Source organism: Dasypus novemcinctus, chromosome 9 (assembly GCF_030445035.2).
Source record: "Dasypus novemcinctus isolate mDasNov1 chromosome 9, mDasNov1.1.hap2, whole genome shotgun sequence".
Taxonomy (NCBI): domain Eukaryota; kingdom Metazoa; phylum Chordata; class Mammalia; order Cingulata; family Dasypodidae; genus Dasypus; species Dasypus novemcinctus.
The window spans coordinates 125,705,240-125,731,027 of record NC_080681.1 but is presented as its reverse complement, the minus strand read 5'-3'; the positions used below and the strand labels follow the sequence as shown (position 1 = coordinate 125,731,027).

The following is a 25,788-nucleotide window of genomic DNA, read 5'->3' as shown; positions in this document are numbered from 1 at the left end:
TGAGCCAAATCCACTTCCCTAATACCCTTTTGATGTCTTCTTTGACGTATACATTGTATTAGAAGGGTATTATTTAGTTTTCACATATTTGGGGATTTTCTGCATACCTTTCAGTTACTAATTTCTAACTTAATCCCACCATGGCCAGAGAAAATATTTTACATGTCTTTAACCCTTTTAAATTTATTGATAACTTATTTTAGGGCCTAGCTTGTGATCTGTATTAGTAAATGATCTGTGTGCACTTGAAAAGAATCTTTACTCTGCTATTTTGGGTTGATTGTTTTATATCTATCAGTTTGGTCAGATTGGTTGGCAGTGTTGTTCAAGTCGTCTCTATCGTTACTGCCATTCTGCCTACTTGTTCTCCCGCAAGAGAGGTCTTGAAATCTCTGACTGCAGTTGTGGATTGTCTCTTTGCAGTTCTATCAGTTTTTGCTTCCTATATTTTGAAGCTCTTATTTTGTGCATAAATGTTTAGGATTATGTCCTCTCAGTGAATTGATCCTTTTGTCATTATGAAATATTCTTTTCTCTGAAATATACTTTGTCTTATATTAATATAATTACTGTACTTTTCTTTTGCTTGTTAGCATGTTATGTTGTTTTCCACCCTTTTACTTCTAACCTATATGTGTTACCATATTAAAAGTGAGTTCTATTTTGGTAGTTGCTTTAGGTTTATGGTATGCATTTATTACAGACTACCTTCTGAAGATATTATACCACTTCACATACAGCATAAAAACATTCCAATGGTATACCATTTCTCTCCACCCAGCCTTTTATACTATTATTGACACACATTTTACTTCTACATGTGTTATAAATCCCACACTATACTGTTGTTATTTGTGTTTTTGTAAATTATCTTTTAAGTAGATTTAAGTACTTACCCAGGTAGTCCTATCTTCCAGTGCTATTTATTCCTTTGTGTAGATTCATTTGGTATCATTCTCCTGCCTGAAGGAGATCCTTTTCTATTTTTTGTAGTGTAGGTCTGCTCATGATAAATTCTGAAAATATCTTTATTTCACCTACATTTTAAAAAGATACTTTAGCAGGGTATAGAATTCTAGGTTGACAGTATCTATCCTTCAGTACTTTAAAGATGTTCCACTGTCATCTTTTTTGCATTGTTTCTGAAAGGAAATCTACTGTAACCTCTAAATTTGTTGCTTTGTATGTGCACTTGTCTGTTCTCTCTTCATAAAATGATTTCGAAGAATTTGATTATGATGTGCCTTGATGTGGTGTTCTTATTTCTTGTGCTCAGAGTTCATTAAGCTTCTTGGGAAATTTTCTGCCTTATTTGTTCAGGTCTTTTTTCTGTCCACTTTCTGTCTCCTCTCCTGGGACTCCAATTACGTATATATAATCCACTTGAATTTTCATACAATTCACTGATGATCTGTTCATTTTATATTTTTTAGATTTTTTTAAAGTGTCATTTGTATAGTTTCTACTGCTGTCTTCAAGTTCACTAATATTTTCTTCTGAAAATATTAAATCTGTTATTCCCACTCAGCATTTTTCACATCTCACACATAGTTTTCACCTTTAGAAGTTCTATTTGGGTCTTTTTTAAAAAGGAATAAAGTTACAATAATTTTTAATGTCCTTGTCCACTAATTCTCACACCTTTGTCAGTCATAGGTTCGTGGGATTTTTTTTGTTTTTTGTTTGTTTTTATTTAGAAGCCCCTTACTGCATTTCCTTGTTTCTGAACCTAGTTCTGTTCCCAAACCTATGATGTCTTGCCCCTCTGTATTGTCTTTTAAGATAGTGACTAAAAATAAAAAAGTATGATTGGAAGTGCCATGGTAGACTATACTGGGCCCTCAGGAAACCCACAAAATAACCTCAAGCTTCAACCCCAGCTTTTAGAGGAGAAGGTCTTCTCTGCTAGTCCTGGTCCCAGCTAGTGGCTTCTTGAATCCATGTCATGTTGCTGCAGCTGTTGCTGTGGCCATTTCTGTGGCTGCTGCATCAGGGCTGAGCAGTGGGGGCTGGTCACTGGTTTGTACTTTCACTTGCAAAATCTGAACTCTCAATAGCCTCTCCCTTCCTCTGGCACTCCTGAAGTTGTTCTAAATGTCTATTCTGGTTCCAGGGTTACCACCTAGTTAATTCCACTCTTTCTTTCCAGCTCATTTTTCTAGTAGAGGGAGGAATTTGTAAAACTTCCTACTCTCCCATTTTCATTGGTTGATTTTTTTATCCTTATTTTTGGGTTGTCTTTTCCTGCTTTATTGTATGCTTGGTAACTTTTTTTTATACCATATACAATAAGTAATTGCTGGATATTTTTATGTTCTATAAACATCCCTGAGCTTTATTCTGGGTCCAGTTTAAGTTACTTGGAAACAGAGTGATCCTTTAAGCTTTGCTTTTAAGGTTTGTTAGGTGGACACTAGATCAGTGTGTTTTCCTAGTCTAATTACTCTTTGATACCAAGGCAAAGTCACTTTGAGTACTCTACCCAGGGCCCATGAGTTACGAGGTAGTCCAATCTAGCTGGTGGGAATAGGCACCATTGCCCATTTCATGTGTGCTTTTGGTTATTGTTCCTTCTGATTTTGAATGGTTCTTTCCTCCCATGAATACACTGGTGACTACTCTGAATACTTGCGGGGTGGTGGAAAACGGGATCTCTAGCTTTCTGGCGCGGTCTCTCTCTGCAGCTCTCTCCTCTCCAGTACTGTGCCCTGAAAACTTTAGTCACTTTGGTCTCACAGGACTCTTAGCTTTGCCTCTTCAACATGGGGAGTCCACCAGGATCCACCTGGTTTCTCCCTTCCTGACCTTGGAAACTCTGTCAAGGCAGGAAACTCAGGCAATTCTAGCGATTACCTCATTTGTTTCCTGGCTCAGAGAAATCACTGTTCTTTGTTACCTGATTTTCAGTGTCTTGAAACCTGTTGTTTCATGTATTTGTTTATTTATTTATTTTTTTAGTTGTTTTTAGACAGGAATATTAACCCATTCTCTGTGGCTTCATTTGGCCAGAAGCAGAAGCCCTGTATCTGCAGTGTTGTTTTAGGATAGTGAGAGCCCACTTTGGAAGTGGACTGGGGCAGCCCCGCCCAAACTGCCTGGAGGCACACAGCAGAGGAGAGGTAGAATGGATGTACAATTTCCACCGTAGAATCCTTTGTGCTTGAAAGAGCATATCTATTTCAGAACATCAGTCCTCCCCAGGATGTGGGTATACCTTCACTCTCATTATATGGGTTTCTATCCAATGATATAACCCACTATGACAAAATGAGCACTCACACACTCCCTCGAAGCCTGTCCTACATCAGATTATCTCCTTTAAGCATCTTAAACAGGTAACCTTCCTTATTATATTTTTGAAAAAGTTTTCTCAGCATTATACTCTCAACCAAATATCTGACAATTTCCTATGTTCATATGTTGCCCCACCCTCCCCCCAATTTCTTGGGCAATATTACCCATCCTCCCATCCCTAGCCCCCCTCAAGCCCGCAAAGCCCCACCCAAAAGTAACCCTATGCCCCCATTTTATCCCTTGCTTATACAAATACTTACCTCCAGCTTATCATAGATTTCACCCATGTAGGTGTCAGCTGAAAGATTATTGCTGTGGAAGGGAAAAGGGTTTTATGTTGGATATGTGGGAGTACTCTATATTGTATATATGAGATACTGTGATCTAAAACTTTTGTGAAGATGAGCTTAATAATTAGGAGGGAAAGAAAGGACATAGACACTAAGGAAAAGACAGAAGAAGTTGCCTTGCCAATTTGCATACAGGGCAACACTTATTGCAGTGATGGAAGGCTAAACATCAAAAACAAAGCTTTTCCTTTTTTTAATTTTTTGATACCCCAATTTATTTTTACCTTAATTTTTCTAAATTAATATGTATTCTGTATCTAACCTTTAAACTCATCACTATATTCCATTGTACAGTTAATGGAACCTGGCAATATATTGGGCTTCATTTTTGAAGAAGTTTTGGATCACAGAGAGGTTCAACAATGGCAGGGGAGAAATACTGGTGTGGGATGTTATTGACAGGGGACACATGGTTGGCAGGGAGTTCTACAGGGTATATATCAAGGGTACATAAAAATGTTTGGATATTTTCATAGTGGTTACAATTAAAAACAACAACTGAGGGAGTGCTGAGTTCCTAGCCAGGGGAGCTCTATCACAGTCCCTAAAGGAACAGCAGCAATCCCCCAAGTGCAACGACAAAGACCAAAAAAGAAGGAAGGTCCAACAGTGAGCCCTTGATACTAATTACTATGCTTGTGAGCCTCTGCACCTGGAATAAGAACAAGGCCTAGAGCTGCAGGGTGCCTAAGAGTTACCTCCTGAGATCCTCTGTGTTGCTCAAATGTGGCCAGTCTCAAAGCCAAACTCAGCATGTAAATGTGTTGCCTTCCCCCCAGCGTGGGACATGACTCCCCGGGATGAGCCTCCCTGACACCGAGGAATTACTACCAAGTACCAGTTGATGATGTAACTAGAAAATGACCTTGAATAAAAGGGTCAGCTCAGACCAGCAGAATTTCTCAGTCTATACATAATACCAGGAGTTAAAAATGCTTTTTGATCTGAATAAAAGAGGGAAATGGAAAGGACAAATGAGTTTATATGGCTATGAGTCTCCAAAAAGAGCCAGAAGGTTATCAAAGGGGTCGCCCTTATGCCCACCTCAGCAGAGTCCCAGAGACAGATAAAATAGATACAACCTCAGGTGTTGGTTCTTCTGAGGACTACAGAGACTCACATGTTCTGTGGTCATAGCAGATGGAGTTCAGTGCCATCTCAGTTGGCCCTACTTTGGAGTTTGTGTTTCTGTGTGATGGAGCTGGACTCAGATGTGATCTTTGTTCACAAACCTCTCCTGTTATTTTTACCCGATCTGTAATTGGCATTGGGGTTTAGTGTATACACAGGGGACCTGAATCTCTGGACTGACTATGTGATAGCCAGGCCCTGAGCCTCAACAGACTTACAACTCCTACACTCTGGTTTATTAGACTTACCCTGCTCAGCTAACATGGAGGTGAAGAAGTTCAACCACCACAGCAGGGAGCCAAGAGTGCCTACAACTGAAAGCAGGAGAATTGCATCCAGCATCCATGTGGAATCTAAGCCCCGACTTGGTATAGATGTGGAGTGGACACAACCATTCCAAGGTCCACAGGATGGAGGAATAGAGTGGACTTACTGATATTCTATTTATGAACTATTGTGATTAGTAATCAAAGAAAATGTGGCATTGATGTGGAGAAAGTGACCATGGTGGCTGCTGGGAGTTGGGAGTAGGAGGAAGAGATGTGTTGTGGAGGCATTTTCGGGACTTGGAGTTGTCCTGGGTGGTGCTGCAGGGACAGTTACCAGACATTATATATCCTCCCATGGCCCACTGGGTGGACTGTGGGAGAGTGTGGGCTGTGTTGTGGACCATTGACCATGAGGTGCAGCGGTGCTCAGAGATGTATTCACCAAGTGCAATGAATGTCTCATGATGATGGAGGAGGTTACTGTGGGGGGAGGAGTGGGGTGAGGAGGGTGGGGGGTATATGGGGACCTCATATTTTTTTAATGTAACAGTAAAAAAAAAATAAAGACAAAAAAAGCATATCTAAGTATTAAGGAGTAAATTAAATGGGAAAATCATAAAGTACGTTACAACAAATCCAATCAAAGTTTTTCATTTAAAAATAATTATGAAACATGTAGCAGTTTTTATAATTTAAAAATAAGGAACAACTCCAAGCCCGTTTGCAGGTGCTTACTTTAATAAATTATTGTACATACATAAAACGGATTTCTATGCAATGTAAAAGAGAATGAGAGCTGTGTATTGTTCAAGTTCTTCAAGGAGTATTGTTAAATGAAAAAAACAAGGTACAAACTAGTATATGTATTATATGCCTATTGGGTAAAAATGTAGATAATAATAGTCTATATTCACATTTGTTTATATATGTGTAAAGAAACTCAAAGAATATATAAGAAAATGAAAAGAGTGATTTTCTTTAGGGGGGTGAATGAGAATTAGCAGGTGATGGACAGCAATGGAGGAGAATTTACTAAACATCTTTTTTTCTTTTAAGAAAAATCATGCATAAAATACAGACTTCCCATATACTAGCCTATATACCTTGCATTAGTGTGGTACATTTGTTAAAATTCATGAAAGAACGTGTTTTTAAACGCTTTTTTTAAATTAAAACTAATAGAAAAACTAATAGATCACATAGAATGTTACATTAAAAAAAACATAAGATGTTCCCATATAACCCAGTCCCCACCCTCCCACCCCCATCATTTTTGTAAATTATATTTTTTTGAAGATACACACATCACAAAAAGGTTACATTATAAAAAACATAAGAGGTTCCTGTATACCCCCCATTCCCCCACCCCACTCCTCCCACACCAACAACCTCCCCTATCATCGTGGCACAGTTATCGCACTCAGTGAACACATTTTGGAGCACTGCTGCACCACATGGATAGTAGTTTACCCTGTAGTTCACATTCTCCCCCAGTACATTCAATGAGTTATGGAAGGATATATAGTGTCCAGCATCTGATCCTGCAGTATCATTTAGGACAACATCAAGTCCCAAAAATGCTCCCTCATCACATCTCTTTTTCCCTCTCCCTGCCCTCAGCAACTACTGTGGCCACTTTTCTCCACATCAATGGTACAATTTCTTCTATTACTAGTCAGAATAGTTTTATAGTAGAATATCAGTAAGTCTACTGTAGTCCATATTTTATTTCTCCATTCTGTGGACCCTTGGATGGTGATGTCCAGTCCCCCTCTATATGAAAAGGGGCTTAGATTCCACACAGGCTGATGGATGCAATTCTCCTGCTTCCAGTTGTAGGCACTCTCAGTTCCTTGGTGTGGTGGTTGACCATCTTCACCTCCCTGTTAGCTGACCTGAGTAAGTCAAACAAACAAGAGAGTAGGGGTTGCAACTCTGCTGAGGCTCAGGGCCCAGCTGGTACATGGGCAATCCAGAGATTCAAGTCCCCTGAGTATACACCATCCCTAGCACCAACCACTGGTTCAGTAAAAGTGACAGAAGAGGCATGTGTAGAAAAGTCACATCTGAGTCCAGCTCCATCACACTCAGGGACACAGATTCCAAGGTAGGGTCCATGGACATGGCCCAGAACTCAAAATCCATTTGCCATGACCATATACCCTGTGCATCAAAGAACATTTTTATAATTTTACTGTATTAACTAATGTCCATCCTTTACAATCAGGTTCATTGTTTGCATTGTACATTGCTTTGTTTTTTGTTTTTTATTTTTACTTAAACTTTTGTTTTAGTACCATATGTATAACCTAAAATTTCCCTTTTAACTACATTCAGATATATAATTCAATGTTATTAATTACACTCACAATGCTGTGCTTTGGTCAGTCATGACCATCCATTACAAACTTTTCCATCAATCCACATAGAAACTTTGTACAATTTAAGCATTAACTCCACATTCCCTATCCCCACCCTGGCCTCTAGTAATGTGTATTCTGGTTTCAACTCTATTAAACTTTTATGTCTGGCCTTATTTCACTCAACATAATGTCTTCAAGTTTCATCCATGTTGTTGAATGTATCAGAACTTTATTCCTTTTTATGGCTGAAAAAGATTCCATTGCATATATATTCCACAATTTGTGTATCTTTTTGTCAGTGATGGACACTTGGGTTGCTTCCATCTTTTGACAATTTCGAATAATGCTGCTATGAAAGTTGGTGTGCCAATATCTGTTCGGTCCCATATGTACCTATTAGAGGGATTGCCAGATCATACAGTGATTTTATACATTCTGAGGAACTGCCAAACTGTCTTCCACAGTGGCTGCATCATTTTACAGTCCCACCAACAATGAATGGGTGTTCTTGTTTTTCCACATCCTCTCCAACACTTGTAATTTTCCATTTTTAAAAAACAGTAGCCATTCTAATAGTTGTGAAATAATTCATTGTGGTTTTGATTTCCATTTCCATAATAGTTAATGTTGTTGAGCACCTTTTCATGTGCTTTTTGGCCAGAAGTGTATCTTCTTTGGAGAAATGTCTATTCAGGTCTTTCGTACATTTTTTAAATTGGGTTGTCTTTTTCTTGTTGAGTTGTAGGACTCCATTATATCTTCTTGATATTAAACCCTTATCAGATAGGGGGAATTCAAATATTTTGTCCCATTCAGTAGGTTGTCTCTTTTTGTTCATGATAAAGTCCTTTAATGTACAGAAGTTTTTAAAAATTTTGATGAGGTCCCATTTATCTGTTTTTTCTTTTATTGCTTGTGCATTGGGTGTAAAGTCTAAGAAACTATTACCTAAGCATCCTAAAGATGCTTTTGTATGTTTTTTTCTAGGAGGTTTATAGTTCTGGTTCTTATATTCAGGTCTTTAATCCATTTTTAGTTAATTTTTGTGTATGGTGTGAGGTAGGGGTCCATTTTCATTCTTTTGTATATGTGTATGTCCCAGTACCATTTGCTGAAGAGACTATTCTTGCCCAATTGAGTGGACCTAGCACCCTTGTGAAAAATCATTTGGCCTGGGGGGTGTGTGGAGTGGGGTATATGGGAACCTACTTTATTTGTTAATGTAACATTTTGTGTGATCTATGTATCTTTAAAAAAAAAAAAAATGTTGGCCATAAATGTGAGGCTTGATTTTTGAATTCTCAGATTGATTCCATTGCTGTATATGTCCTTGTGCCAGTGTCATGCTGTTTTTATTACTAAGGCTTTGTAATAAGTTTTAAGATTGGAAAGTGTGAGTCTTCCAACTTTATGGTTCTTTTTCAAGATGGCTTTGGCTATTTGGGGTTCTTTGCCCTTCCATATGGATTTGATGATTACATTTTCCATTTTTTGCAAAGAAAGATGTCAGAATTTTGGGGAATCAAGTTTTTGATTGTTGAATCTGTACGTTGCTTTGGGTAGATTGACATCTTAACAATATTTAGTCTTCAAATCCATGAACATGGAATTTGCTTTCATTTACTTAGGACTTGTTTGATTTCTTTTAGCAATTTTTTTAGTTTTTTTGTATACAAGTCTTTTACAGCCTTGGTTAGATTTATCCCTAAATATTTGATTCTTTTAATTGCCATTGTAAATGGAATCTTCTTCTTCAGATTGTTCATTACTAGTATATAGAAACACTATGTATTTTTGCATGTTGATGGTTATATTAGTCAGCCAAAGGGGTGCTGATGCAAAGTACCAGAAATCTGTTGGGTATTTATTTGGGGTCAAAGCTTACAGTTACAAGACTCTAAAGAGTCCAACTCAAGGCTGCTTTCTCACCAAAGTCAATTGGCACATGTTGAAGCAAGGTGGCAGGTGATCTCTGCCTGTCTCTCCTTCCTTCTTCCTGAGGGTCCATGGTCCCTACGTTTTCCAATCTCAGCTGTAGGCTGGCGTAAAGCTCATCTCTCAGGGCTTCCTATATCAGTCTGGCATAGGGCTCATTTCTTTCCAGGCTTTATCAGCTACTCAGCTGCTCTTTTCTCTTCAACTGCAAATTATTAAGCAAATGGGCTCATCTCTGGCTGGGGCTCCAGGATCAAAACTGACAAAAGTTCTCTCCTCTCTCGTGTTATTCTCTCTCTTCCTGTCTATTTTAGTGAGTGTCCCTTAATATCAGCCCACAAAGGGGGCAGGGACTCAACCCTGAGTCATGCCCTACTGATGTGGTCAAATCAAAGCCCTAATCTTTTATTAAGGAAACTTAAAACTTTTTTATTTAGTACAATCAAGGGGTATCATACCTAGAGGAACAGACTAATTTGCAAACATAATTTTTCTCTTTTGGGGGGATTCATAAATAATATCAAACTGCCACAATTGTGTATCCCACAGCTAGGCTGGATTTGTTTATTAGTTCCAGTAACCTTTTGGATTTTTGAGGTTGTTTTTTGTTTGTTTGTTTGTCTTTTTATGTAGAATCATCTCATCTGCAAATAGGAAAATTATTACTTCTTCCTTTCCAATTTGGATGCCTTTTATTTCTCTCTTTTGTCTCATTGCTCTGGTAAGAACTTCCATTTTAGTTACTTGGAGACAGATTGATACCTTTAAGTTTTACTCCTAAATTGCTGTGATTTCATTGCTCTGGCAATAGCTTCCAGTACAGTATTGAATAATGGTGGTGACCATGGGCATCCTTTGTCTTGTTGCTGACCTTATGGGGAAAGCTTTCCGTTTTTCACTGTTGAGAATGGTGCCAGTTGTGGGTTGTTCATATATGCCCTTTATCATGTTCAGAAAGTTCTCTATTCCTGGTTTTCTGAATGTTTCTTAAATCAAATAAGAGTGCTGAATTTTTATGCTTTTTGCATCGAGATGATCGTGTATTTTTTTAACTTCATTATATTAATGTGATCTATTATATTAATTGATTTCCTTATGTTGAACCACCCTTGCATATGGCATAAATTCTACTTGATCATGATATATAATTCTTTTAATGTGCTGTTGGATTTGGTTTGCTAGTATTTTGTTTAGGATTTTTGCAAAGGAGATAATGATCTGTAATTTTCTAATGGTATGTTTAACTGGCTTTGTTATTAGGGTAATGTTGGCCTCATAGAACAATTTAAGAAGTGACCCCTTGTCAGTTTTTTGGAAAAGTTTGAGCAGGATTTGTATTATTTCTTCTTAGGATGTTCAGAAAAATTCATCCGTGAAGCCATCTGCTTCTGGGCTTTTCTTTGCTGGGAAATTTTTGATTTATTGATTTAGTCTCTTTACTACTTACTGATCTGTCGAGATCTATTTCTCAAGTCAGTGTAGGTAGTTTATGTGTTTCTGGGAATTTTTCCATTTCATCTACATTACCTAATTTGTTGGCATACAGTTGTTCATATTGTTTTCTTACAATCCTTTTTATTTCTCTGGTCAGTAATGGTGTTCCTCCTGCATTTTCTGATTTAGTTATTTGTAACCTCTCTTTATCTTTCTCAGTCTAACTTAAGTTTTGTCAATTAATCTTTCTGAAGAACAATGCCTTTTGTTTTGTTGATTCACTGTTATTTTTTATTCTCTGTTTCACTTATCTCCCTTCTGATTTTTGTTCTTTCCTTCTTGTCACTTTGGATTTAGTTTTGTTTGCTCTTCTTTTCCTAGGTACCCCAGTTGTGAGGTTAGGTCTCTGATTTGAGATTTTCCTTCTCTCTCTCTCTCTCTCTCTCTCTTTCTCTCTCTCTTTCTCTCCCTCCCGCCCTGTTGTCTGCTCTCTGTGTCCATTCGCTGTGTATTCTTCTGCATCCATGCAGCACTGGGAAACTGCATCTCTTTTTTGTTGCATCAGCTCTCCATGTGTGTGGCACCATGCCTAGGTAGGCTGCACGTTTTTCACTTAGGCAGGTCTCCTTGCCGGACACACTCCTTGCATGTGGGGGCACCCCTACACGGGGGCACCCCTGCATGGCACAGCAGTCCTTGTGCACAATAGCACTACACATGGGCCAGCTTACCACACAGGTTAGGAGGCCCTGGAGATCAAACCCTGGACCCTCCATGTGGTAGACAGACACTCTTACCAGTTGAGCCACATCCGCTTCCCTCCTTCTTTTTTAATGTAAACATTTTAAAGCTATAAATTTCTCTCTCAGCACTACCCTGCTGCATCCCATAAGTTTTGGTATGTTTTCATTCACCTCAAGATAATTCCTAATTTCCCTTGTGAGTTCTTTTTTGGCCCATTGGTTATTTAAGAGTATGTTGTTTAATTTCCACATATATGTGAATTTTCCAGTTCTCCCTCTGTTATTGATTTCTAGCTTCATTCCAGTGTGGTCAGAAAAAAGACATTGTATGATAGTAGTATTTTTTAATTTATTGAGATTTGTTTTGTTATCTAACGTATCTACCTTGAAGAGTGATCCATGTGCACTAGAGAAGACTATATTCTGCTGCTGTTCAATGAAGTGTTCTCTATGTGCTTTTTAGATCTAGTTGGTTTATAGTATCATTCAAGTGGTCTTATTGATATTTTGTCTAGATGTTCTAGCCATTATTGAAAGCTGTATATTAAAATCTCTTAACATTAATTTAGAGCTGTATTTCTCCCTTCAAACCTGTCAATGTTTGCTTCAAATATTTTCAGGCCCTGATATTAAGAAGATATATATTTTATCATTGTTGTGGCTTCTTGTTGAATTAACCCCTTTGTCAGTATATAATGACCTTCTTTGACTCTTTTTTTTTTTTAATATTTATTTATTATTATTATTATTTTTTAATTACATTAAAAAAAATATATGAGGTCCCATTCAACCCCACCGCCCCCGCCCCCCACTCCCCCCACAGCAACACTCTCTCCCATCATCGTGATACATCCATTGCACCTGGTAAGTTCATCTCTGAACATCACTGCACCCCATAGTCAATGGTCCACATCATAACCCAGACTCTCTCACGTTCCATCCAGTGGGCCCTGGGGGGATCTACAGTGTCCCGTAATTGTCCGTGAAGCACTATCCAGGACAACTCCACGTCCCGAAAACGCCTCCACATCTCATCTCTTCCTCCCGTTCCCCACACCCAGCAGCCCCCATGGCTACCCTTCCCACACCCATTCCACATTTTCTCTGTGGACATTGGATTGGTTGTGTCCATTGCACACCTATGTCAAGTGAGGGCTTAGATTCCACATGGGTACTGGATGCACTCTTCCCGCTTCTAGTTGTAGACACTCTAGGCTCCATGTAGTGGTGGTTGACCTTCTTCAACTCCATGTTAGCTCCATGTAGTGGTGGTTGACCTTCTTCAACTCCATGTTAGCTGAGTGGAGTAAGTCCAATAAGTCAAAGTGTAGGAGCTGAAGTCTGTTGAGGCTCTGGGCCTGGGTGTCATATTATCAGTCCAGAGATTCAAATCCCCTACATATATCTTAAACCCAGCACCAACTACAATTCCAATAAAGTAGCATTCAAGTCTTGTGAAAAGAGATCCCCTCTGAGTCCATTTCCATCACGCAGAAACACCAGCTCCAAAGAAGGGCCATCTGTCATGGCAGTGAACCCCTTCTGCCATGACCATAGAACCCGTGGGTCTCTTTATCCCTCAAAAGAACCAATACCTGGGGTTGTATCTACCTTATCTGTCTCTTAGACTCTGTTCAGTTGTACATAGGGGTATTTCTTCTGACAACCTCCAGACTCTTTTTTAGAGACTCACAGCCTTATAATCTCATTTCTCTTTTCCATTTCCCCCTTACATTAGGTCAAACCGCTTCCCGAAGTCATGTTATTATATGTAGATAGGTATATTCTGCTGTTCCGCATTGAATCTTTAATTCAAGGTCATTTTCTAGTTGCTTCTTCAGCTGGTATGTGGTAGTGATCCCTCGGTGCCAGGGAGGCTCATCCCCGGGTGTCGTGTCCCACGCTGGGGGGAATGCATCACATCTACACGCTGAGTTTGGCTGTGAGAGTGGCCACATTTGAGTAACATGAAGGCTGTCAGGAGGAAACCCCCAGGCACAATGCTACTCTAGGCCTTGTTCTTATTGCAGGTGCATAGGCTCAAAAGTGTAGCCATTAGTATCAAGAGCCCACTGTTGGGCCCTCCTTCCTTCCTGGTTCTTGCCGTTGCACCTGGAGGATTGCCGCTGCTCTCCCAGGGCCCACAACAGTGACCCCCCGGCCAGGAGCCCAGTACCCCCCCAGCTGTTGTTTTTAATTGTTTCCACTATGAGTATATATAGATATTACCATATACCCTGGGCATATGCCCTGTATAACTCCCTGTCAACCATATATATCCTGTCAATAACATCCCATATCAGTATTCCTCCGCTGCCATTGTTGAACCACTCTGTGATCCAAAACTTCCCGTAAAGTGAATCCCAACATAATGTCAGCTTCAGAAGAGTCTTAGATCACCAAAATTCATATATACAATATACAGTATTTCCCCAGATCCACCATAAAACCTTTTCCCTTCCACAGCAATAATCTTTTAACTTATTCATATCATATTTCCTGAAACTGATGTACAGATTCCGAAACTATAGTTTTCAAACAAGGTAACATTTGTGCTTACTATGTGGTCCATACTTTAGGTTGTACAGTTTTCTAAATTTTTTAGTTATCCTATGTTTTGTTTTGTCTTACGGTTTTCATTATTAGTCTGTCATCCCCTATATGTTTTTGGTGTAATATTAGCTGTTTTATATTCATCCTCGTGTACTCTCACATAACTCCTCTTTTGCCCCCTTATTTACCTTTGTTCCATCCATTGCACGTCCATTTTCCCCTCCCCTTAGGGCCCACAACGCCTGCCAATCTAATGCCCTGGGAGCCGTCCTTTCTCACGAGAGATACAGTTCTCTCTATTCGACGGCATTAGTCTTCCCCAGGATATGGGTCCACCCCACCCAATGGTAGAACCCACCTTGGCAAAATGAGCCTTCAGCTATTCCCTCCGGAGTCCTCCCGCATCAGACCATACCCCCTGAGCGTCCTAACCAGGTAACCCTCCTACTTATACTTTGATACGTTTTACTCAACATTTAGTTCTCAATGAACTTCTGGCACTCTCCCATGTTTGTATGTTGCCCCTCCCTCCCACCTATTTCTTGGACCATATTTCCCCTCTTCCCATCCCCAGCCCCCCTCAAACCCAGAAAACCCCACCCGAAGGTAACCCCTTGCCCCCATTTTGTCCCTTCTTTGTGCTCATACTTACCCCCAGCTCATCACAGATTCCACCCCTACAGACATTAACTCAAATCCTTCCTCCACCCCCCGATTTCCAGTAAGCCACTTTTCCAGACTCTAGCTCTCTGAGGCAGTTAACTTATTTCATATCATTGAGGTCATATAGTATTTGTCCTTCAATGCCTGGGTTGCTTCACTCAACATAAGATTCTCAAGGTTCATCCATGTTATCACGTGCGATTGTAGTGTATTGGTTCTTACAGCTGAGTAGTATTCCATTGTGTGTATATACCACATTTTATTGATCCACTCATCTGTTGATGGACTTTTGGATTGATTCCAACTTTTGGCGATGGTGAACAATGCTGCTATGAACATTGGTGTACATATATCGGTTTGTGTCCTTGTTTTCAGATCTGATGGGTATATACCCAGCAGTGGTATTGCTGGGTCATATGGCAAATCTATGGATAATTTTTTGAGAAACTGCCAAACTGTCCTCCAGAATGGTTGGATCCTTCTGCATTCCCACCAGCAATGGATGAGTGTTCCCCTTTCTTCACATCCTCTCCAGCATTTGTATTCTACTGTTTTTTTCATGGCTGCCAATCTTATGGGAGTAAGATGGTATCTCATTGTAGTTTTGATTTGCATTTCCCTGATAGCTAGGGATTTGGAGCATTTTTTCATGTGCTTTTTAGACATTTGTATTTCTTCTTTGGAGAAGTGTCTGTTTAAATCTTTTTCCCATTTTTTAAATAGGTTGTTTATCTTTTTGTTTTCAAGATATATGAGTTCTTTATATATGCAAGTTATAAGTCTCTTATCAGATATATGGTTGCCAAATATTTTCTCCCATTGTGTGGGTTCCCTTTTTACTTTCTTGACAAACTCCTTTGAGGTGCAGAAGGCTTTAATTTTGAGGTAGTCCCATTTATCTATTTGTTCTTTTGCTGCTCGTGCTTTTGGTGTGATATTCATGAAGCCATTTCCTATTACAAGGTCCTGTAGATGTTTCCCTACACTGCTTTCCAAGGTCTTTATGGTCTTGGCTCTTATATTTAGGTCTTTGATCCATCTTGAGTTGATCTTTGTATAAGGTGTGAGATGGTAATCCTCTTTCATTCTTCTACATATAGCTATCCAGTTCTCCAGGCACCATTTGTTGAATAGGCCATTCTCTCCCAGTTGAGAGGGTTTGGTGGCTTTATCGAATATTATATGGCTATATACATGAGGTTCTATATCTGAACTTTCAATTCGATTCCATTGGTCTGTGTGTCTCTCCTTATGCCAGTACCATGCTGTTTTCACTACTGTAGCTTTGTAGTATGTTTTGAAGTCAGGAAGTGTGATTCCTCCTATTTCGTTTTTCTTTTTCAATATGTCTTTGGCTATTCGGGGCCTCTTTTTATTCCAAATAAATTTCATAGTTAGTTTTTCTAGTTCCTTAAAGAAGGCTGTGTTGATTTTTATTGGGATTGCGTTGAATGTGTAGATCAGTTTTGGTAGGATAGACATCTTAATAATATTCAGTCTTCCTATCCATGAACAGGGAATATTCTTCCATTTATTTAGGTCTTCTTTGATTTCCTTGAACAATCTTGTATAGTTCTCGATGTATAAGTTTTTTACATCTTTAGTTAAATTTATTCCTAAGTATTTGATTTTTTTATTTACTATTGTGAATGGTATTTGTTTCTTGATTTCCTCCTGATCTTGCTCATTATTGGTGTATAGAAATGCTACTGATTTTTGCGCATTGATCTTATAACCTGCGACTTTGCTAAACTCATTTCTGAGTTCTAGGAGCTTTGTTGTAGATCTCTCAGGGTTTTCTATATATAGGATCATGTCATCTGCAAATAATGAAATTTTGACTTCTTCCCTTCCAATTTGAATGCCTTTTATATCTGGTTCTTGTCTCAGTGCTCGAGCCAGTACTTCCAAGACAATGTTAAATAGGAGCGGAGACAATGGGCATCCTTGTCTTGTTCCTGATTTTAGAGGGAAGGATTTCAGGATTTCGCCATTGTAAACAATGTTGGCTTTAGGTTTTTCATATATACTCTTTATCGTGTTCAAAAAGTTTCCTTGTATTCCGATCTTTTGGAGTGTTTTTATCAGGAAGGGGTGCTGTATTTTGTCAAATGCCTTTTCTGCATCTATAGATATAATCATGTGGTTTTTTTCTCTCAATCTGTTTATATGGTGTATTACATTGATTGATTTTCTTATGTTGAACCATCCTTGCATACCTGGAATAAATCCCACTTGGTCATGGTGTATAATTTGTTTAATGTGTTGTTGAATACGATTAGCAAGTATTTTGTTAAGTATTTTTGCGTCTAGGTTCATTAGAGAAATTGGTCTGTAATTTTCCTTTCTTGTGGTGTCTTTGTTTGGCTTTGGTACTAGGGTAATGTTGGCATCATAGAAGGAATTAGGCAGTGTTCCTTCTGTTTCGATTTTTTGGAATAGTTTCAACAGGATTGGTGTTAGTTCTTTCCGGAATGTTTTGTAGAATTCACCTGTGAAGCCGTCTGGCCCTGGGCTCTTCTTAGTTGGGAGATTTTTAATGACTGATTCTATCTCTTTGCTTGTGATTGGTTTGTTAAGATCATCAATTTCTTCTTTTGTCAGTATGGGCTGCTTATGTATTTCTAGGAATTTGTCCATTTCCTCTAAATTGTCATTTTTGTTGGAATATAGTTTTTCAAAGTATCCTCTTATGATAGTCTTTATTTCTGTGGGGTCAGTGGTGATTTCACCTTTCTCATTTCTTATTTTGTGTATTTGCATCTTTTCTCTTTTTTTCTTTGTTAGTCTCGCTAAAGGTTTGTCAGTTTTGTTGATCTTCTCAAAAAACCAGCTCTTGGTCTTGTTTATTTTTTCAAGTGCTTTCTTATTTTCTATTTCATTTAGTTCTGCTCTTATCTTTGTTATTTCCTTCCTTCTTCTTCCTGTTGGGTTACTTTGTTGTTGTTTTTCTAATTCCTTCAAATGTGCAGTTAATTCTTCAATTTCTGCTCTTTCTTCTTTTTTGATATATGAATTTATGGCTATAAATTTCCCTCTCAGTACCGCTTTTGCTGCATCCCATAAATTTTGGTATGCTGTGTTATCATTATCATTTGTTTCAAGGTAGTCATTGATTTCTTTTGAGATTTCCTCTTTGACCCACTGTTTTTCTAAGAGTGTGCTGTTTAATTTCCAAATTGTCGTGTGAAGTCTGGGTCTCTGTCCCTTGCAAATTTCCAGCTTGACTCCACTGTGGTCAGAGATATTGTTTTGTATGATTTCGATCTTTCTGAATTCATTAAGCCTTTCTTTGTGGCCTAGCATATGGTCAATCTTGGAGAATGTTCCATGTGCGCTTGAGAAGAATGTATATCCTGCTGTGTTTGGGTGTAATGATCTATATATGTCTATTAGATCCAGCTCTTCTAATATACTGTTCAAATGTTTTGTTTCTTTAGTGATTCTCTTTTGAGATGTTCTGTCCAGAGTTGATAGTGGTGTATTAAAATCCCCCACTATAATTGTAGATGCATCTATTCTTTCACTTAGTTTTTCCAGCGTTTGCCTCACATATTTAGAGGCGCCCTTGTTAGGAGCATAAATATTTATGATTGTTCGATCTTCTTGACAAATTGTCCCTTTCACTAAAATATAGTATCCTTCTTTGTCTCTCACAATTGTTTCGCATTTAAAGTCTATTTTGTCTGATATTAATATAGCTACTCCTGCCTTTTTTTGGTTGTTGTTTGCTTGTATGATTGTTTTCCAGCCATTCACTTTCAACCTCCATGAGTCTCTGGGTCTAAGATGTGTCTCTTGTAGGCAGCATATAGATGGGTCGTATTTCCTTATCCAGTGTCCCAGTCTGAATCTTTTGATAGGTGAGTTTAATCCATTGACATTCAGTGTTATTACGTTTAGAGAGTTATTTATGGTAGCCATATTTTGGTTGGATTTGTGTTTGTTATATTTTGTTTGTATTATTTTATTTTCCCCTTCTATTTTTGTCTTTCTTGTTGCTTTTACACTCTCCTCCATCTCTGACTGTCCTGTTTTTTCCTTTCTTCCTGCAGAATTCCCTTAAGAATTTCTTGAAGGGGAGGTTTCTTGTTGATATACTCTTTCAGTTTCTGTTTATCTGTGAATATTTTGAACTCTCCATCATTTTTGAATGCTAGTTTAGCTGGATAGAGTATTCTTGGTTGGAAATTTTTTTCCTTTAGTACCTTGACTATATCATACCACTGCCTTCTTGCCTCCATCGTTTCAGATGAGAAATCAGCACTTAATCTTATGGAGTTTCCCTTGTATGTGATGGTTTTCTTTTCTCTTGCTGCTTTTAGAATTTTTTCTTTGTCTTGAGCATTGGATAATTTGACAAGTATATGTCTTGGGGTGGGCCTGTTGGGGTTTATGACCAGTGGAGTGCGCTGTGCTTCTTGGATATGTACATCTGTCTCTTTCAGTAGATTTGGGAAGTTTTCATTCATTATTTCCTGCAACACTCCTTCTGACCCCTTTCCCTTGTCTTCTCCTTCTGGAATGCCTATAATACGTATGTTTGAGCGTTTTGCGTTATCATTCACGTCCCTAAGTCCTATCTGGATTTTTTCTACCTTTTTATTGACCACTTCTACTATCTGTTTGATTTCCAATGCACTGTCTTCCACATCACTAATTCTCTGCTCTGCCTCTTCTAGTCTGCTGATATTTGCTGCAAGTGTATTTTTGATTTCTTGAATTGTGGTGTTCATTTCCATCATATCTGTTATTTTTTTGCGCATGTCTGCAATTTCCCCTCCGAGTGTTGTCTTCACGCTGTTAACCTCTTTCATTACTTCATCAAATTTGTCGGTGATAAATGTTCTGAGATCTTTCATTGCTTGTGCGAAGTCCTGCCCCCCTTCCTGATTTTCAGTTTGTTGATTGGATTCAGCCATGTTTTCCTGATTACTGGTTTGGTTTGTAGATTTTTGTTGCTGTCTTGTCAACATTTTTTCTTGACGGGTTTAATCAGTTCCTTAGCTTCTTTGTCTAGTCTTGGAGATTAATTAGCTGTTGTTTTTGCGTAAGTGTTATATCTTCTCTTTGTCACTTTGTTCTTCTTATTCCAATTTCTTATTGCTAGTTAAGCTCACTTTAAAGGAAAGTATTAGTGCTGGGGAAAGTCAATTGTGTAAGGAAGGAAAAAGTGTGAAGTAGTATTGGTGATATATGTTTACAAAGCAACAATATGAGTTCTGGGAGGATGGAGGTTAGATCATGTAAACTGTGTAGAGTTATAGTAGTAGGAAAGTACCTATAATGAGGTAGACGACTGAATATGGGAGGAATGTGGTACGTACTAAGAGGCTATTGTTTTCGTGAGAGAGGGAAAGAGAAAAGAAAGGTAATAGTTTCAGGGACGAATACCAGATGGAAAACTAAACAAAGGTATTAGAAATTAAGAGTTAGACACTTTGTGGATCAAAGAAAGGGAGATGGAATATAGGAGAGATAGCAGATGGTGAAAGATATCAAGTTGTAGGGGAAAGGGGATAGTGTAGATAGGCTAAATCTATTCACAGAGAAATGAGGCAGTGGAGGGTGAGGAAACCTAGCAAATGTGAGGTATTTCCTGTAGGACCTTCCCACCAAATCGATGTCCAGACACTTCCTGCCCTGAAAAAATCCTGAAAAAGCCTGGTCCCGGAGAACCTCCAGCGGTGCCCAGCTGCCTCTTCCCAGGAGAGACGGCAAGGCAAGCTCACTCAGCCACCATCTTGCCGGAAGTCTCTTCTTTGACTCTTTTAACAAGTTTTGGCCAAAAGAGTTTTAACTGATATTAGGATAGTAGTATAGATACCCCAACTCTTTTTTTTTTTTTTTTTTTTGATGTACCAGGGGCCGGGCATTGAACCTGGGATCTTATGTGTGGGAAGCTCACGCTCAACCACTGAGCCACATTGGCTTCCCTGAGTTGGTTTTTCCCTTTATTTTACTTGTTGTTGTTTTTGTTTTTGTTTTTTCAGGAGGCACCAGGAACTGGACCTGGGACCTCTCATTTGGGAAGCAGGTGCTCAACCCACTCGAGCTCAACCCATCCATCCCACCAAATCTTTTTTGATTACTACTTGCATAGCATATTTTTTTCTATTCTTTTACTTTCAGCCTACTTAGGTCTTTGAATTTAAGGTGAGTCTCTTGTAAATAACACATAATTGGGTCGTGCTTTTTTATCCATTCTGCCAATCTCTGCCTTTTGACTGGAAACTTTATTCCATTTACACTTTCTTCTGGATTTTCCTATTTGGTCTTTTAAGTCATACTTTTTTTACCCTCATTTCATCCATTAACATCTACTTTCATGCTTATTGATTTTTTCTATTGTACCATTTTGAGTCCCTTCTCATTTCTTTCTGTATATATTTTTCATATATTTTCCTTTGGTTACCATGGGGCTAAAATTTAACATCCTATATCTGTAACAATCACATTTTATTTGATACCAACTTAATTTCAGTAGCATACACAACACTTTTCCAAAATCCCTCTGTCCCCCACCTTTTTTTGTACATCTTACGGATTATACCTTTATGCATTGTATACCCAAAATCATAGATTTATTGTTACTTTTTATTTGTTTGCACTTTAGAACTTGTAATAAGTAAAAAGTGGAGTTACTTACCAAAAAAATACAATTTTTAATAGTACTGGCATTTATAATTACCCATATGGTTACCTTTATTAGGCATATTTATTTATGCCTCTTTGATCCACTTTTTAGTGTCCTTTTCTTTCAGTCTGAAGATCTCTTTCCTTTACAGGGGTACTGATGCAAAGTACCAGAACTCTGTTGGCTTTTATAAAGGGTATTTATTTAGAGTAGAAGCTTACAGTCAGAAGTCCCTAAAGTGTTCAACTCATGGTACCATAAAAGGTACTTTCTCACCCAAAGTCATTGGCCATGTGTTGGAGCAAGATGGCGGGCAGTATCTGCAAGGGTTCAGACTTCCTCTTCCTCTTAAGGCTCTGTCATCACCTTTTTCCAGTCTCAGCTGTAGGCTGGGATAACGCTCTTCTCTCTCCCCCAGGGAGGCTCAGCTACTCAGGTCTCTTGACAAGGTCAGCTCTAGACTATCAGGTTTATCTCTCTTCCCAGAGCCTCTGCTTTATCTAATGAGCTGTCTCTTTTCCTCTGTGTTGTTCTCTACATATTTACTTCCATGTGAGTCTGTTTTATTCTCAAGGGGGCTGGGACTTGACCCTGAGTCACACTCTATAACTTGATTGGATCAGAGCCCTAATCTTAACATAATTTAATCAGACATCTCAGCTGAATCTAAGTCAGTCAAAGGATTACCATGCCAGAGGAACTGACCAGTTTACAAACATAATCTATATTTCTTTTTAGAATTCATAAATAATATCAAACTGCTACACTTTTATCATTGCTTTTAGGGCCAGTAGAGTGATAATTAACTCCCTTAGCTTTTGTTTATCTGGGAATGCCTTAATCTTTTTCTCATTTTTGAAAGAAAGTCTGACCATATATAAAATTCTTGGTTGGCAGTTGTTTTCTTTCAGAACTTTAAAGATTTTATTCCACTGCCTTTTGCCTGGATGGTTTCTGAAAAGAAATCAGCACATCTTATTGGGATTCCCTTGGACATAACTTGTTGCTTTTCTCTTGCAGCTTTCAGAATGCTCTCCTTGCCCTTGGCATTGGACAGTTTGATTACTGTGTCTGGTCCTGGTTCTCCCTGAGTTTATCCTGTTTGGGTTTCATTGGGCTTCTTGAATGTGCATATTAACAGCTCGCTGAATTTGGGAAGTTTTCTGCCATTGTTTCTTTGACTAGTCCTTCTGCCCTTTCTCTTTTTCTTTTCTTCCTGGGACTCCCCTAATGCACACATTGGTACACTTGATGGTGTTCTCCTAGGCTTTATTCACTTTTTCTTATTCTTTTTTCTCTCTGGTGCTCAACCTGCATCAGTTCAGTTGTCATGTTTTCAAGATCACTGATCCTTCGGCAGCTCTAGTCTGCTCTGAAAACCCTCTAGAGAATTTTTCATTTCAATCACCGTGGTCTTCAACTCCAATATTTAAAAATCTGGTTCCAGTTGAGAGTCTCTTGAGAGATTCTTGTGTTGTTCATTCATTGTTTTCTTCTTAACTTTTTTATTTCTCCTGGTTTCCCTGTGCCTGACCATGGAAAAAATAAGTGCCTCAGATACATGTGTTTGCTCTGGTGATTCCAGTTGCCCAGATCTTTGTGCCATCTGTGTGTATCTCTATTTTTATATGGATTGACATATACCTGTACCATTTTCATTCAGTATGAACCTTGAGGCTGCTGCCATTTGACCATTTGACCAAACCAGTGCCTGTGTAAACAGCCTGGAGGTGAACCTTGGCAACATATTTCATAATTCTGTCAAAAGTTGTTTTGCATAAATGTTAAAATTTCAAAAAATAAAATAAAATCTCTCCGAGCATATTGAGGATCATTTTTTTAACATATCTGTCGAGTATGTCCAATGTCTGGTCCTCCACATTGGTGGTGGCTGGATCTTTATCTGTTCCTTTGTTTGACTTAGAATCTTTTGTTGCGCACTGTACATTTAATTATTTTAAAGTGTTAATTCAGATTTAGTCCATGAGCTGTCTGTTCCTTACGTTTATATCCACCTAGTGATGTGACAGAAATTTCTTTAAGTGCTGGGAGTGAACAGAAACAAACTCCTTTGTACTAGTAGATATTCCCTCCCCTCCTGGGTGCTCTGTTGAAACTTATTGCAGGCCGTCCTTTGCTCCAAGCAGCTTCAGCCTTCCTGTATCTCATACTGCAGCTGCTCTTCCGCCTCCAGGACAGATTCTGGAGGGCCACAGAGACAAGTTTCCTGACTCAGTCTTTGAGGTTTCAAGGGCAGAGACTGGAGCTGACGTAAGACCCAGTGTGTACATAAGGGTCACGCTGCTCCCTTTGGACAGGGTCAGGGACCCACAGTGGGAGCATAGACTGGGAGGGGTGGGGAAGGGGCAGCAGGGCACCGTGAGCTGCTCCTGCCGTAGTTTAGGCTGAGTTGTCTTGATTGTGCATTTGCCCGGTCCCTACGACCCTTGAACTGCTTTCCGGAGTTTTGAGACCAACAGCTCTGCCAAGTTTTCACTAGTTGTTCAAGGATTCTATGGGACAACACCCGAGAGCATCTTATTTTGCCATCTTGGTTGACTGAAATATCTCTAAATACTTTTAAGTACTTGTTGATATTTGAAACGTGACTGGATCACCTGTTCAAACAATTAAAAGGTTAAAAAGAAAGTTTTGAAGAATTCAAAGATGGGAAAAATGTTTATGATAAAAGCTAGATAAAAATATATACGCACTAATTATTATAACTGTCAGGTGTACACATGTGTAAAAGGAGTATAAAGAAAGGCAGAAAACTTTAAAATGTATATGGTAGAAGGCAGTGGCCAGAAGTCAGGGGAGGAGGTAGGAGACCTGGGGGAGGGGAGGAGCAGGATTTGACTGTGTCACTGCAGGCACCTGTGAAGTGGGTGTTGTGGAGCTCCTTCTGGAGGAGCTCAGCCCCAGCCCATCCTGGCCCCATTTCCACCCCACACCGCCTCCTACCACCACGGCCAAACCCGAGAATCGATAGGAGTTGTCGTCAGCCTGTGTGGTAGTGCCTAGACCCCATGCGGGGTACTGCAGCCAGAGCCCAGGAGGGACCATGTCACCCCCCATCTGAACTAAGGTGTCCTGACATGAAGATTTCAGCTATGGTGCCTGTTTAGAAGGGAAATTTCAAGGTCGCAGATATAAGTGTTTAATTTGCTACAGTTATGATCTTTGTACATCTTGTCATGAAAGTGGTGCAACTGACTACCAAAGCAGTGTATATTGACATGGGTAGATTTTGATTTATACTACGGCAGGAAAGCTTTTTCTGTAGAGCAGCCACAATCTTTTACTTGTCCCTGTTGTGGAAAAAATGGGCTATATGGAGACATCTCTTCAAGAACATGTTACTTTTGAACACACAGAAACATCAATAGGAGTAATCTGTCCAACCTGTACAGTGTTACCTGGAGGTGATGCTAATCTTGTCACGGATGACTTTGCAGCTTGTCTTACTCTTGAACACAGAGCCCTAGAGATTTAGATGACTCGAGTGGTGTTTGACGGGTACACAGAATGTTTTACCCTGGCCAGGGATTAGGAGGTACTCGTACTCATAGATCAGAACCGCACTCTACTAGCGGTTCTACTGGTGGACTTCCTTTTTCTCAGAGTTCATGCTCTCCAAGCTGTAGGGAAGCTATGGATCCTGCAGCTGAGCTTTTGTCTCAGTTATCAGAAGTAAGACGTTCTGCAGGAGGGCAGCTTCTGTCTTTGGGCCCTTCATTTCTCAGAGTAACTGCAGATGCAGCTGCAGCGAGAAGTGCAGCATGCCCAGGTAGCACAGCAGCACGTGGAGACTGCACACAGTGTACCCGGCCTACTAACACAAGCAGGGTCACCACTGCAATCACACAATCCACAGCTACAACCATCACAGCTAATATAGAAAGCAGTCAACAGACTTCCCAGAATTCAGTTTCTTTAAATAAGGTTGAATGATCCTAAAATGTCTGAAACAGAGTGCCAGTCCATGGGAAGCAAGGGCGCAGACTGCAGCTGTTTGTCCAACTTGAGTGCATGAAGAGAGCTTGTCCTCAGGTGAGGATGAACAGGAGATGGCAGGTTTTGGTGCTATGGCCTGTGTAGATACGATGCCTTTAGATATTGCTTTAGAAACCCTAAATTCAAAAGACAGTAATAAAGTAAATGAGCCTCCACCACCTCCTCTTTAATGATATCCCAATTTGCAGATACTGTCCTGTGCTTTATTTGCCACTGAAAGTGGACAACTGTCTTGGGTTTGTTGGGTGATTGTTAATTATAATGAATAACAACTGCTTGGATGGTTTACCTTAAAAACATTTACATGGTAGGCTGATGAATTTTTTTATATTCCAATTTTGTAATAATTTTTGCAAAAATTAATTGAAGGGCAGTTAAACTAGTGATAATATAAATAAT

General features: G+C 39.2%; 1 protein-coding gene and 1 pseudogene across 1 annotated transcript in view; both read left to right on the top strand.

Annotated features, from left to right (window-relative positions):
- Positions 1-25,788, top strand: part of PER3 (period circadian regulator 3) — a 94,795-nt gene that overhangs the window by 57,525 nt on the left and 11,482 nt on the right. The window lies entirely within an intron of this gene.
- Positions 21,679-25,754, top strand: LOC139439596 (E3 ubiquitin-protein ligase KCMF1 pseudogene; annotated as a pseudogene).